Source organism: Lissotriton vulgaris, unplaced genomic scaffold (genome assembly GCF_964263255.1).
Source record: "Lissotriton vulgaris unplaced genomic scaffold, aLisVul1.2 SCAFFOLD_6859, whole genome shotgun sequence".
NCBI classification, from domain to species: domain Eukaryota; kingdom Metazoa; phylum Chordata; class Amphibia; order Caudata; family Salamandridae; genus Lissotriton; species Lissotriton vulgaris.
The window spans coordinates 53617-69797 of NW_028246576.1; the positions used below are offsets into that span (position 1 = coordinate 53617).

At 44.0% G+C, this 16181-nt stretch overlaps 1 pseudogene across 1 annotated transcript; it reads right to left on the reverse strand.

Annotated features, from left to right (window-relative positions):
- Window positions 1–8902: 8902 nt before the first annotated feature.
- On the reverse strand, window positions 8903–14825 carry LOC147665852 (uncharacterized; annotated as a pseudogene). Its single transcript, XR_015304968.1, has 2 exons — window positions 13110–14825; window positions 8903–12523 (listed from the first exon to the last, which is right to left on the reverse strand). The product of XR_015304968.1 is annotated as an uncharacterized LOC147665852 (transcript).
- Window positions 14826–16181: the final 1356 nt, after the last annotated feature.

The window sequence follows — 16181 nt, forward strand, 5'->3', positions numbered from 1 at the left end:
AGATACCGACTCATCCTGTTTCTGTTTGCAAGAGGCTAACATAGTCCAATCAATCTTTTTAGGGGGAACGAGCGTTTTTAATTTATTCAAAATAGCGGTTGGGAGACCCAGAATTAATTGACAAGGCTTGCATGCAGACTCCCTATCTAAATCAGCTTGGGCTATAGCCTTCCAGTCTGCGCCTAAAAGCGCTTGGTCATCAAACTTACGAATCGCTCTCCACATATCGGGGGGCAGTATTAACCCAAAGAAAAGATCAATATCAACCAGCCATAACACAAGAAGAAATAGCCCCCTCCACTCCTTCATAGAAAGCTGCCGGATTTTTACGGGGATCAGGTAAAGTGTTTTTCAATGCCATAACATCCGCTCTATTCCAAGGCGTATACACCCAATTATATATAAAATACCCTTTTGCATCCCCAAACAATTTATCATCACTGGTACCTTGCCCTTTAGGGGGAACATACAAAGGTGCAGCTTCACGCATGGGCATAACATGCACTTTAGAACTCTTATCTGCTCCAAAGATAGAACACTCTTTGGATTGCTCCATCGACCCCGGCGCAGACTTCTCTGATGCTTTTCGTGCTTCCCGCAATCTGGACGCCTCATCCCGTAGCTGGACCAATCGTTGGAAAAAAACATCCGCATCTGAAATAACAAATAGACCTTTACGCATATTCTCATGGGGTACTGATATATCCTTAGGTTCTAGATCATCTGAATTCTTACGAAATCGTTCAACAACTTCGTCTGCAAAAGCACTTAAAAAATACAACTGTTCTCGTTCTGACCACTTATTCCTTTTAACATTAATCTCTGACATAGTTATTTTATTCAAATTCAGTTTCCTAGCGAAACTGCGCAAATCCGCAGCTTTACCAGCAGTTAACCTCGTACTCGTACTATCTCGATCTTCGTCGCCCAAATCCTCGTCCGGAGCTGTAGGCAAAACATACGGAGGCGGAGACCGATCTAATAATGAAAAATCATCAACTTCATTAGTAAGGACTGGATAAAGCGAACGTCGAATAGGGAATTGACCGCTTGTTTGTAAATTACGTTCCCGTGCCTCCCTCTCTTTCTTCTCCTAGAACTCCTTCTCTTCCAGCTGTAAAGCTTTATCTCGAGCAGCCTTGCGCTGCTCTTTTTCCGCCAAGGCAATCTCACGCTTCATTCGTTCACGCACTGCTTTCTCCCACATTCGTACACAGTCAAACATATCTTGTCTAGACCTGCGCTGAAACAAACATTACTCCACAAACTGAACCTTTCGTAAATCAAACGACCCATGTAGTGGCCATTGCAACTCGGGATCAGACTTGGTGTATTTGTTCCATAATTTACTATACAATATAGGGGGAAGGCCAAATTTAATATACATTTCACGATTGGGTGTCCCCTCTGGGGGAGCCGGCTGAGATTTGTTTAGTCGATACGTGGTACCATTCCCAAGACATCACATTCCTCGGAGTGTGCTTAAAACAGGCATGTTCAAAGAGTATCACGGAAACATGATACCGTAAAAATGGCACTTACTGTACTTCACACAAAATGTGCCGTTCAAAACACAATCAAAGTTAGAGAAACATCTCTACATGCCTGCCTATGTGAATTGCACTGCACATATAAGTCAAGTCATAGAACCAAATGTTAGCTAACTCAAAACATATTCATATTCATAGAACCACAGTAAGCGCCGCTGACTACCTTACCAATCACAATTCTTACCAAAATCTCAGATATCCAGGTTCCAACTGCCAAGGTCTTTGATCAAATCAGCCAAACCAGCACTTTACGGCAACGCAGACGAGCAGGATCTCAGTCGGGGACCGGCGCCACCTGGAAGGTCAGATCAGAAGGAAGGGAAGAAAACACCGTGGGTGCCAAGACTTGGGTCACTCAGTGGCAGCGTACGCGTCCATGGCGAGTTTCCAATCCTTCGTCACGACCTCTCCTTCGGGCATCCGAGTCACCGATGAGTCCCTTCGTGGTCGCCAATTTGTGGTATTGGGTTCTCCAGGCCTACATACTCCGCAGAATACCCTCTACACCATAAGAACTGTTGGCACGGAAACTAGAAAATGCAAAAGACAAGTTTATTAAGACCCCATGGGGTGGTGGTACATTCCTACAGCACCCTTCGGCAATGCAAGAAGTATCACACCGAACATCGGTGTAAGTCCTTCTTTTATACAGGTTTACAGACATAAAAAGATGGGAGGTACATAGTTACAGAGTTTTAAGTACATATATGGTCATTTTTGGAACAAAGCCAACTCATGGGAGGGGCTACAACACCACTGGTCAGTTTGGCGGAACATTCCTAAGTGATGACTGGTCAGTCTGAACTGCGCATGTACGGGCTTGACCATTACTAAAAATAGCCTGTTGCTGGGCAAACTCGAGTGGTCAGTGGTATAGAGGAAGGACAAAGGGTCATGCTGACCACGAGGCGACGCATTCTCTAAAATATCCGCCGTAACATACAAAATGGCATTTAGCAACTATAGTCAAGATAAGGGAGTAATGTGTAGCAAAGCTTAACGCTAACCCGATCATTGTCAAATTACGACAAGATGGGCACACTATCAGGGGTTCAAGGCCATGGTGCTGGGTCTCAGCATATCCTTAACGTGGGAGCAGAAACCTCCCTACAGATAAACATTACACACAGAATGGCTTGTTCATTAGAACATCGGAAAGCGGCCTTGGAAAGGCAGGCAGAAAATAATAACGAAATGCAGTATTCTGCTGAGGCAAGCAACCTGAACATTTTGCGGCCTCCTTCGGGCCTAGTTAAAGCAACCTAATAGGAACTGCAAAAGCAAATGGAGTCACAAGTATACATAGGGGCCTACTCATTACTCAGATAGCTCAGTGAGTTGTACAACATGAAATGCGAATTGTATCTATTTAGCCACGCAATGCTAACCTAACATACTTATGACGTCATGTGACAAGAAGTATTACACAAATAGGGTTTTTAAGACTAAAAGGACCAGTAGCCTGTTCCCTAAACACCCTGGGTTGCGTCCTGGACTTCAATATCCTGTCACAACACGCACATTCACGCACCAACCTCTCTACATGTACATCCATGGCAGCCCACCAATATGCTTCCCTGATCCTTTCCTTTGTCTTGGCAATGCCCATGTGTGAGGTGTGAGCAGTCTTTACTAGCTTATCCCTTACTTCAAGGGTTGCAACCAACTTACTACCACGCATGAGGAGACCATCCTCCACCATCAGATCTTCCCTAACTAGCCAAAAGCCTTTGTGAACCTCTTCACAGTCCTTCTTCTCACACCAGCCACCTTTGACCATGGTTAGGACTTTCTGCAAGTCTAAATCGATCATGTGATGATCCCTCCACTCTCTCTCGGAAATCAACCCTCCAATAATCCCGCACACATATTTTTCTTTCTCCAGTTCTTCACCTCTAAACCAGTCAACATCATCTGTTGTTTCACACTCCACACCCCTGAGCTTTGACAGACAGTCTGCCAGAACTGTGGAGCCACAACCCACTTCCGTATCCCACGGGAGACAAAGTCAATGCCTTTCTTGGAGAAGACCTCCCTAAGAGGTTTGTAATCAGTAAGAATTCTAAATCTTTTCCCCCACAAAACCTTTCTCAGCTTGGCACCGCCCAGAAAACTCCCAGCACTTCTTTTTCCACAACAGAATAGTTGCATTCAGCATCCCTCAAGGGCCTAGAGACAAAAAGAATCATTTTATTCTCCATATCATCCTTCTGCAAAAGAACTGCCTCTAACTCCTTTGAGCCGGCATCAATCATGAGATAAGATACCTTTGTGGGGTAAAAACTTCCTAGACAAGGTGTTTCATTCAGATGTTTCTTACTGCACTCAAACTCTTCCTCACATCCCTTGGACCAAACAAAGGTTCTTTCCTTCTGGAGGAGAGACCTCAAACAAGAGGTTTCCCTGCAAAGTTCAGAACAAATTTGTGATAAAATTCAGCCAGCGCAGAAACTTTACAAACTCTTCTTTGTTTACAGGGGTGCGCAAATTACAAAGGGTATTTACCAATGAGTCATTGGATTTGATGCCTGCAGCGGACACAAAATGCCCCAGGTACTTTAATTCTTTGACATCAAATTTGCACTGGTCAGCCCTAAGGGTGAGGTCAGCATATCGTAACTTCTTCAATACTGACCTCAGCCTCCCATCATGCTCCTCAAGATCCACCCCAAAGATGAGCACATCATCTTGGTACACCTTGACACCCTGAAGGTTTCCAAGAATGCCCTCTATCGCCCTCTGCAAAACTAAAGCTGCAGAAATCAGTCCAAAAGGCATTCTTAGAAATCTAAAGGTACCAAAGGATGTTACACAAGAGGTACGGTACTGGGAAAAGGAGTGAATGTTCTGGTTGTTCTGAAGAGGAATGAAGGCATCCACGACATGTTCGACGCCATCACCACCCCGGCAACAGCCCACACCCCCGCTCCCATGACCACCGCCCATATCAACCGCCTGCGCGCCTAGACAACATCAACGACAATGACACCATCAAGATCATGAACACCGTCCAGTCCGGATCCCCGGAAGGCCCCTGCTCACACCACATCTACAACAAATCCAGCAGCACCATCGCAATCCACCTCTGGAAAACCATCAACATCTCCTTCGAGACAGCGACCTTCCCGGAGAGCTGGAAGCACGCAGAGATCAACGCCTTGCTAAAGAAACCCAAGGCGGACCACAAGGACCTCAAAAACTTCCGGCCCATCTTCCTGCTCCCGTTCCTGGAGAAGGTCATTGAAAAGGCTGTCAACATACAACTGACCAGCTTCCTTGAAGAGAACAACATCCTGGACCCATCCCAGTCAGGGTTCTGCAGCAACCACAACACCGAAACTGCCCTCATCGCCGCCACCGACGACATCAGGAACATGCTCGACAACTGAGAAACCGAGGCCCTCATCCTCCTGGACCTGTCAGCCGTTTTCGACACAGTCTGCCACCACACACTAAGAGCATGCCTCCACAATGCCAGAATCCAAGAGAAGGGGTTGGACTGGACCACCTCCTTCCTCTCTGGGAGAACCCAGAGCGTCAGCCTCCCCCTTCCGCTCCGAAGCCACCAAGATCATCTGCAGCGTACCCCAAGGCACATCTCTCAGCCCAACGTTGTTCAACGTCAACATGGCATCACTCGCCCACGCCGCCTAACGGCACGACCTAAACATCATCTCCTATGCCGACGACACCCAGCTGATCTTCTCGCTCACCAAGGATCCCCACACAGCCAAAACCAACCTCCACGAAGGAATGAAGGCCATCGCCGACTAGATGAGGAACAGCCGACTGAAGCTGAACTCGGACAAGACGGAAGTCCTCATCCTCGGCTCTACCCCCTCGGCCTGGAACAACTCCTAGTGGCCAACGACAGTAGGAGCACCCCCTACACCCACCAACCACGCACGAAACCTAGGGGTCATCCTCTACTCCACACTCTCCGTGACAAAGCAGGTGAACGCCGTCTCCTCCTCCTGCTTCAACGCTCTGCGCATGCTTCGCAGGATCTTAAAGTGGATCCCCACCGAAACTAGAAGGACGGTCACCCAGGCCCTCGTCAGCAGCAGACTGGACTACGGCAATGAACTCTACGCAGGAGCCCCAGCCAAACTCCTGAAATGACTCCAATGCATCCAGAACGCCTCAGCATGCCTGATCCTTGACATCTCCCGCCCCAGTCACATCACACCCCACCTGAAAGACCTGCACTGGCTCCCCATCAACAAGAGGATACCCTTTAAGCTCCTCACCCACGCACACAATACACTCCACGACACCGGACCAGCGTACCTCAACAGGCGACTCAGCCTCTACAATCCCGCCCGCCAGTTCTGTTCCGCAGACCACGCCCTCGCCACCGTCTCCTGTATTCGAAGAATGACCGCCGGCGGGAGATCATTCCCCCACTTCGTCGCCAAGATGTGGAACACCCTCCCCATCTGACTACGGCAGACCGACGACCTTCTAAACTTCAGGAGACTCCTCAAGACCTGGCTCTTCGAACAGTAGCAGCATTCCCCACCCCAGCGCCGTGAGACCATCACGGGTATGTAGTGCACTTTACAAATGCTATGATTGATTGATTGATTGAGTGATTGAAGTCCGGCCTGGTGATAGGCGGAGGTCAAGTCCAAGGATGAAAAATGCCTTGCCCCCTCAAGAGAATCCAGCATTTTAGTTATGTTGGGTAAAGGGTAATGATCAACAATAACTGCTTTGTTGAGCTCCCTCGAGCCGACACAGAGCCTGACCTCCCCATTGGCGTGCGGGCCATAACAACAGGAGAGACCCACTCCATTGCTTCAACTTCTTGAATGATGCACTTGGCTAATAGATTGTCTAATTCAACTTTCATGCTCTCCCTTACTAACAGAGGTGCATTCCTAGCCTTAGCTGTTTTTGGAAAAGCATTAGATTTGACCTTTTTCCGATGTACATAGTTTTTGAGACACACCCAGCTCACCAGCAAAGACCTCAGCGAATTCCTTGATCCAGTCTCGATTAGCATTACTAACAACCCTAACTGGTGGTAATTCTTTTACGCAGACAGATCTCATTGTGATCATGGCAGATATGTAGATCATGCTGATGGAATCAACTTATGAGCGAATCCCCTTTCATCATGACATAGATTTTACCAGGCTCGACTCTCCCTTTGAAGTCAATTGTGCCCCAGAAGTAACCCAGCAACTCAATAGTCACCCCACCTTAACCTATTGGTCTAATGTCTGGCTTCAACAGGGTGACTTTGCCCAGCAAATTACGCTCATAAAATGTTTTTGGGACTAGAGTTATCTTGGCCCCAGAGTCAAAGAGCATGCTCATTGGAGCATCATTGATCAAAACTAGCTCCTGAGGGCCATCACTAGCATTCCCTGTGACTAGGAGAATATTGATTCCTTCCTGTTCTTCTTCATAAAGTTCAACTTCCATGACTTTTTTATGCTGGTTGCCGGTTCTGCAGCTTTTTGAGACGTGACCTTTTCTCTCATAAGTTTTTCACATGGCCTTCCAGCCTGGGCGATCTTTAAAGTTGGCCATATGGCCAGGGTTGCCACACCTGAAGCACTTCACCTGAAAATTCTTTGTGTTAAAGGGCTTTGAAGTGGTGCTCAATTTGGGTTCAACGAATCTATCCATCAGCACCTTGACATCAATGTTCTCCTTTTTTTTTCACCTGAACTGTCTTTGCGTATAATATCAACACACGCTCTTGAATGCTAGTGACTTTTGGCTATGGTCAGCACTTCTTGAAGCGATGGCTTTTCTTTTTGCCACAGGGCGTCTCTCGTTTTGTCGAGGGTGCATCCCAACATGAACTGATCTCTTAATCGCTCCTCTTAGCTGCACCAAAATTGCACGTGGAAGCCAATTTGTGCAAGGTAGTCATGTACTGTTTGACCGACTCATCCTGCCTTTGCATCCTTCTCCCAAAAAGAAAACGTTCAAGGACAGTACTCACTTTGGGGAGGTAGTACAAGTCCAACTTTTTGATGCAGATCTCATATTCATTAAGAGTGGCAAAGTCACTATCAGAGAGTTCATGAAGGTGTTCGAAGAATTCTTGTCCCTCAGAGCCCAAACAATTCATTAACAATGAGGCTTCCCTCTCTGCGCTTAAGGAAATGCCATAGACACGAGCATAATGTGTAAAAACCTTCTTTCACTTCAGCCACGAGAGAGAAGGAACTGCTGGAGATGTCAACAAGAAGGGGGGGCAGTGACATTATGTATGATGTACTTACTATTTTTAGACCTAGTTACTACTTAAGGGTGAACTTCAGTGATCTGCTTACAGTGCGCAATATCCACAAGCCATATAAACTGTGCGCATCAGCGAAACTGCGTGACACTTCAGCAATTAAAATTTAGGCCGATTTGCACAATCACAGAAACTGTATTTGCTGTGCGCATCAGCGGAACCATCACCCGATTACTGATGGCACATATTTATATAGAGAGGAGTCACTTTAGTCCGGCGCTCAATTACATGTGTAGATGTGAGTCTGGTGGTGCCTGATAACTGAAAGGCACACATTTGTTTACATACAATTTCATATATGTCTGATTTATTATTCCTATTACAGCGCCTTCTACCTTGAGAAGGCCCATCCTAGACCAGTGTGAGGACAAAACCCACGCCGACAAATGAGCGACCTGAAGTGTAATACTGAGAATAAGTAACCTGGAGGATTGCTGCAAATTAAAGTAAATGAAAAAAAATTAATAAAGAACTACATAACAACAGCTGTCTGACCTAGAAGCCAATTGTTTCTCAATATAGTCCTAGTTTGTGATTACCTTACAGTGCTCACATTATCATCCACGCTAGAAGAGATGGGAGCCTGGGTTGTCTGGTCACAGAAGCTCATTTACATACAAAGGGGGTGACAGCCTGTTCACAACGCACAGCACAACTTGTTTACGTAAAGTGCTAGTACACAGAACAGGTTAAAGTCTTGTGTCTCTTTTTTTCTCGTTTTCTTTAATATATCCTACACCTTGCTCTGTTCTTCTCTTTCTCTCATTTCAATTCATCATAAATTACTCAAATTCACTATTGCTTTATCAGCACGGAACAAGTCGGAGGGTAGCCACTGTTTGAAGGGGTCCCCCTACTATTATCTATAAACGGGACTCAGTTCCACCTAGCTCCTTAGCCTGCAACTGGTAATTGTTACTTTGTGCCCCAGCACTGCAGACACAGGCCTCTGAGTGTTTGTTTGTGTGAGTGGCACAAGAGAGGAACAGAGATCTTGACAAAATTAGTCCTTCTATTGCTTAATACATTATAAATGTGAAACACTTTGGGGTATAGGGGCTGGATAAAGAATAACGTCAGGAAACGAGCGCAAATTAAAAACACATTTTATTTATTTGCTGAAAACTGTTTAAAAATGTAATTTCCAAGTTCCACTTATCTGTTTAAAAATATTTACACTTTCAGTCATTTCTGAGTTTAGTTACAAACTAATAGTGGGCAAAACACATGATGTATAAAAACTGAAACCAAAAACCTATTTTTACATTATTTTATGTTTCTTGTTTCTTGTTTTTAAAACAGGCCGTCAACCTTTCACGTGAAAATTATTATAAGGGCCTGACATCACTTCTTGTGATGCCACTACATGTGACGTCACTGTGATTTGCATATGATAATGGGCTCCTTCACTGTTTTCCTTACTTGTGCCCTGTTTATTGGCAGGACATGGGTCTATAGGTATTAAAAATAAACATATAAATTCACAGGTGTTCAGACCATTTCTCTGGTGATGTCACACATTGGCATGTATTCGGCTGCTTCTTCTATTTTTAGGTGAGTACAAATAACGTGCCGTTCCCCCTCCTTCCATTTCTCTCTTTTTCTCCCCCTTTCTTTGTCTCTCTCGCTCTCTTTATCTCTCCCCCTCTCTATCTCCCACACACTCCTGTTAGCTTTAGCTTCATGAATGTCACTGCCACTTCTGGCATTCATATGACAAATCCTTCAGAACATTTGAGGACAAGGGAGAATCAGTGTGGAAGACGAGTTGCTGGGAGTGCAACTGATTGTCCTGGCACATATATGCTTTTGATGTGGGATTTCGCTATTTCACCACATTCTTCAAACAGAGTCTACTGCTTACAATGGCTCAATTCTGGTAAAAAGTAGAGTTTGGCAAGTGAATAGAGAGAGCCAAGTCAGAGAGGAGCCACGGGTCGCACTTAGTAATAAGGCGCGAGGCACGAGCTGACCCAACAACTGAAACAGTTTGTATAAGATGCAGCAAACGTTACCTAAAAACAAGGTATATGCTCTTTTATATCTAAAAATAGGTTATTTCTTGAACACCTGTGCTTATTTCATTACATATACTGCAGTGGCATTTGTTAATAGTAATACATGCATTTTACCAATGAAGCTTCCATCTCCAGAGCCCTGACAACATGTCCACTCTGGGTGTGTTGGGTTTATAGGTTCTATCACTAATCTGACAAGTTAGCTGGAAAGACCGTTGTTAGTCCCAGTGTTGTTCAATGTTGCTTTTACAGGTAGTGTGGTCAGGTGCGATTGAATGTTTTTCTTTGTATCTCTTCTTCACCAAATAAAAATCAACTATGTTTCTTTTCTTTTAATCCACATTGTGCTTGTCTCCCACTGTGCATCCTGGTACATACTGTCACTTTGCTATGTGTACGGAAGTGAACAATCACTGGAAACAAACACTTTTATAATTCTGCAAATACTGTTATCTGTTTTTCTTCTTTACTGCTATTCAGGTCTTCTATCACCTGGTATTTCAATGTCCTACATAATTTGAATTTTATCTTTTTCCATAATTCATTCCTCTCACAATAAATGCACTTTTCAGCTCTTGTCTATGTCCTCAGATGGGTCAATATTATTTTTGATGTTCTTAACTTCTTTCCGGAATCTCTGCATCTCTAGAATTATTTCCATGTGAGTTAAATGAAGGAGTGTATTCACTGAGGGCTGTGTGGGATCGAACATTGACAAAAGCCCTTCTCACTTTCCTGTGTGTGTTCGCTGATGACTTTGTAGCTCAAATCGTCGACTAAAGCTCTTCCCACATTCATTGCACTTGAGGGGCTTTGTAAATGTAAATTTATTTGAGCTTGTAAAGCGCACTGCTACCCGTAGGTTTCCTGGCGCTGTATAAAGCGCTGGGGAACCCGTCCTGGCTTTCCCTGTGGGATGTATTGCATTGTATTGTAACTAAATTTGTAATGCACACAGCTACCCACATGGGGTCTCCCGGCGCCAGCAAAAAGGTAGTAGTGGTAGGGCCAGGCAATCATCACTGAGGGAAAAGCAAAGTTTTAAGCTTTTTACGAAATTTCGTAAGGGAAGGCTCGAGTTTTATCAGGGCAGGAAGAGAATTCCAAAGTTTAGGGGCAAGACAGGAGAAAGAACGACCGCCCATTCTTGCCAGTTTGTAACGTGGATGGTCCCTGCTGGAAGTCCCCAAGGTGGAGCCAGGCATCCCTGGCGTTGATGGGGCTGTTGTGGAGATTAGGCAAGCTAATGCCCAGAGTTGCCGAGTGGGACCCCTGATTAGAGTAGGCACCGATGCGAGAATTATCAAGTCCGCTGACCCTAGTCCACGACCCCCGAGTGTGTTTGTTGATGTTTTCGTAGGGTTGATAACTGACTAAAGCTCTTCAAACATTCACAGCAATAATATAGTTTTCCCCTGTGTGTATTCGCTGATGTGTTTGTAGGTCTGATAATTGACTAAAGCTCTTCCCACATTCATTGCACTTGAATGGTTTTTCTCCTGTGTAAGTTCGCTGATGATACCTTAATACTGAAGAGAAGCGAAAACTACTGTCACAAGCACCGCAATTATAGGGTTTTTCGCCTCTTTGTGTTTGCTGATGTGTTTGGAGGTTTGATAATCGACTAAAGCTCTTCCCACATTCATTGCACTTGAGTGGCTTTCCCCCTGTGTGTGTTGGTTGATGTTTTCGTAGGATTGATAACTGACTAAAGCTCTTCAAACATTCACAGCATTCATATAGTTTTTCCCCTGTGTGTGTTCGCTGATGTCTTTGTAGTTCTGATAATTGACTAATGCTCTTCCCATAATCATTGCACTTAAATGGTTTTTCTACTGTGTGTGTTCGCTGATGATACCTTAATGCTGAAGAGCTGCAAAAACTACTCTCACATTCACTACAATGATAGGGTTTTTCCCCCGTGTGTGTTCGCTGCTGACTTTTCAGGTCTGATCACTGACTAAAGCTCCTTACACATTAATTGCACTTGAACGGTTTTCCCCCTGTGTGGGTTCGCTGATGTCTTTGAAGGTGTGATAACCGACTAAAGCACTTTGCACATTCACTGCACTTGAATGGTTTTTCACCTGTGTGTGTTCGCTGGTGTCTTTGAAGGTGTGATAACCGACTAAAGCACTTTGCACATTCACTGCACTTGAATGGTTTTCCCCCGGTGTGTGTTCGATTATGACATTGAAGGCTTGATAACTGACTAAAGAACTTTGCACATTTACTGCACTTGAATTGTTTTTCCCCTGTGTGTGTTTTTTGATGTCTTTGAAGGTGTGATAACCGACTAAAGCACTTTGCACATTCACTGCACTTGAATTGTTTTTTCCCTGTGTGTGTTCACTGATGTCTTTGAAGGTGTGATAACCGACTAAAGCACTTTGCACATTCAGTGCACTTGAATGGTTTTTCCCCTGTGTGTGTTCCCTGATGTTTTTGGAGGTTTGATAAGTGACTAAAGCACTTTGCACATTCACTGCACTTGAATTGTTTTTTCCCTGTGTGTGTTCGCTGATATCTTTGAAGGTGTGATAACCGACTAAAGCACTTTGCACATTCAGTGCACTTGAATGGTTTTTCCCCTGTGTGTGTTCCCTGATGTTTTTGGAGGTTTGATAAGTGACTAAAGCACTTTGCACATTCACTGCAATTGAATGGTTTTTCCCCTGTGTGTGTTCGCTGATGTCTTTCAAGGTGTGATAACCGACTAAAGCACTTTACACACTCATTGCACTTGAATGGTTTTCCCCTGTGTGTGTTTGCTGATGATACCTTAATGCTGAAGAGTTGCGAAAACTACTGTCACATTCACTACATTGATGAGGTTTTTCCCCCGTGTATGTTCGCTGATGATTTTTTATGTCTGATAGCTGGCTAAAGCTCTTCCCACATTCACTGCACTTGAATGGTTTTTCCCCCGTGCGTGTTAGATGATGACTTTTTAGGTCTGATAACTGACTAAAGCTCTTTACACATTCATTGCACTTGAATGGTTTTTCCCCTGTGTGTGTTCGCTGATGTCTTTGAAGGTGTGATAACCGACTAAAGCACTTTGCACTTTCACTGCACTTGAATGTTTTTTCTCTTGTGTGAGTTAGCTGATAAACCCTTAATGCTGAAGAGTCACGAAAACTACTGTCACATTCACTACAATGATAAGGTTTTTCCCTGTGTGTGTTCACTGATGACGTTTTAGGACTGATAACTGACTAAATCTCTTCCTACATTCATTTCAGTTGAATGGTTTTTCCCCTATGTGTATTCGCTGATGTTTTTGGAGGTTTGATAATTGACTAAAGCACTTTGCACATTCACTGCACTTGAATGGTTTTTCCCCTGTGTGTGTTCGCTGATGTATTTGAAGGTGTGATAACCGACCAAAGCACTTCGCACATTCAGTGCACTTGAATGGTTTTTCCCCTGTGTGTGTTCCCTGATGTTTTTGAAGATTTGATAAGTGACTAAAGCACTTTGCACATTCACTGCACTTGAATGGTTTTTCCCCCGTGTGTGTTCGCTGATGTCTTTGAAGGTGTGATAACCGACTAAAGCACTTTGCACATTCACTGCACTTGAATGGTTTTTCCCCTGTGTGTGTTCGCTGATGTCTTTGAAGGTGTGATAACAGACTAAAGCACTTTTCACATTCAGTGCACTTGAATGGTTTTTCTCCTGTGTGTGTTCCCTGATGTTTTTGGAGGCTTGATAAGTGACTAAAGCACTTTGCGCATTCACTGCACTTGAATGGTTTTTCTCCTGTGTGTGTTCGCTGATGTCTTTCAAGGTCTGATAACTGACTAAAGCTCTTTACACATTCACTGCACATGAATGGTTTTTCCCCTGTGTGTGTTCGCTGATGTATTTGAAGGTGTGATAACCGACTAAAGCACTTTGCACATTCACTGCACTTGAATGGTTTTTCTCCTGTGTGAGTTCGCTGATGAACCCTTAATGCTGAAGAGTCACGAAAACTACAGTCACATTCACCACAATGATAAGGTTTTTCCCCCGTGTGTGTTAGCTGATGACGTTTTAGGACTGATAACTGACTAAATCTCTTCCCACATTCAATGCACTTGAATGGCTTTTCCCCTGTGTGTGTTCGCTGGTGTATTTGTAGTTCCCATAACCTAATAAAGCTCTTGACACATTCACTGCACTTGAATGTCTTTTCCCCTGTGTATGTGTGCTGATGAAGCTTGAGTAGTGATGTCAAACTAAAACTCTTGCTGTATGTGTATGATTCTTCTTTCTTAGTTAGTGTCTGTGGGTCAGGTATATATTTGTCTACATCCCATGACTGCATTTCCTGATGGGCCGACATGGCTGATAAAGCACTTGTGTTTTTCTCACACACTTTATATGTGTGCAGTATTTTGCACGTTTGATTTCTGTTTTAACAATAAAATGCGATAGCCACCAAATAATTGCCACACTCCTAATATGTAGAAGGTGTCTTTGTAGGCGATTGTGCCTTTAGATTGGATTATGGCTATGCACAATTGCGGGTAAAGTTGTATCTTCCTTTTGGCCGGTGCAAATCGGAACAGTCTGTTGTATTGTAGATACAAGAACTCCTCTTTCCTTTACCGTCAGTTGTCTGGCTCCGCTCTGTTGTGCTCTTCTCTGGTTACTGTGGTTTTTGCCAGAAAGAGTTTACAATTCTCCTAGAGCACGGAGTGATGGTTTGTCATCATTTTATAAAATAGAGCACTGTGGTAATCACATCATACCAATCCCATGATCAAAGCTAGTATTAGGTACTTGTTTATACAGGAGGTGGTTTGTTATTGTTGTTGCCCTAATTTTCCTAAGGTCCTTTCTTCGTCTTGTGGCGTGGAGGTGTACAGTTCAGCCTCTTATAATCACTGAACTGCCCTTGATGCTTCATCCAGGATCTGTCAGTTTGTGTGCAGGTTCCTCTGTCGCCGACAGCGCTGATGTTTTCCTGAATACTGTAGCTCAATATTTCTGCTACTATTGAAGATTTACAGCATTCGCTTCATTATTGATGGTCATTTCATACATTCAAGGCTTGTTTTCTGTTGGATGTAAAGATATTTAAAATTACTAAATTGAAACATAATGGAATGAGAATTCACAATATTTAACTGGTTGTAAAAGACATTTCTGGGGAGATTTACCAAATCTCCAGGCAATGCAGCACAGGCCTCCCCCTGCGAGGCTGCGATGCTCGACAGGGAAGGAGCAGGAGAGCCCCATATTTTCAAAGATATGGCTCTCTCCTTCCCTCTCCCTTGCGCCAGCACTGATTACAGCGGCACTGTGCCATGCACACACCTTAGCACCAGAGCGCTAGGGTGTTTGTGTGTGTGTGTGAGTCCAGCATAGGTTTTGTACAGGAAGGACAACCTTCCTGTACAAAATACTATGACTAGACATGAGGGAAACCTTTTCCAACTTTGTATGATTGTTACACAGTGCAGGGGAACAAAGGGAAGGCTTGGGTCCTGTCACTGACCGGCCTGGACAACTGCAATGAAGTAAAAAGAAACAAATGGCCAGAAAGGTTCGATTACTCGTACTACCCCCCCCCCCCCCCCTCCCCAAGTCAGTAAATTACTAGGTTGGACAACAATTTGATTAAATTGATTTTTGTATTATGAAAAACTGTTTTCAAAGAAATTCATCATATGTCATCAAAAAAACACATTCATTGACAATTACATACATTGAAAATAATACATAAATATGGAAAAGATATATATACAACCAATTACTGTACAAAATCGCAAGACAACTCTACAATGCCTCAAATTGATTGATTGTGAGGCACCAGTCATTTATATAAACATAAAGACAAGCAGACATTCAATTTATTGTAACAGCCTTCTTGTCTAAACCAGCCTGAGATTTATAGTTTTTGCAAGGGGGTCTAGTTCAGGGGGAATGAGCAGGATGAATGATGCAGTTGTAGTACATTCTTTTGCCCCTGATTGGCCCCTTCCTTTATTCTATCTCAGGCGGAAAGTAGTACGAGTAATCAAACCTTTCTGGCCATTTGTTTCTGTTTACTTTGTTACACAGTGCAGCACGCATGCAAAGTCAGAAAAGGAAGGAGAAATGAAAGCATTTCTCCTTCCAAGCGCCTAGTTTAAAAGGGCGCAGTTTTCTCACGCTAAACCTAATCTACTATATTTGGTAAATTGAGTTTAGCGTGAGAAACAATGGGTGGTTGCACGGGAACGCCCAAGCCCCACCATTGGCAGGCCCCAAGGTGCAAAATAACGCGAAGCCGTGCAATGCAATGCTTCACACTACTTTTACGCTATTTGCTGGGAAGAAAATTAGGAAAAAAAGATTTTGCACTCTTTTGTGCCA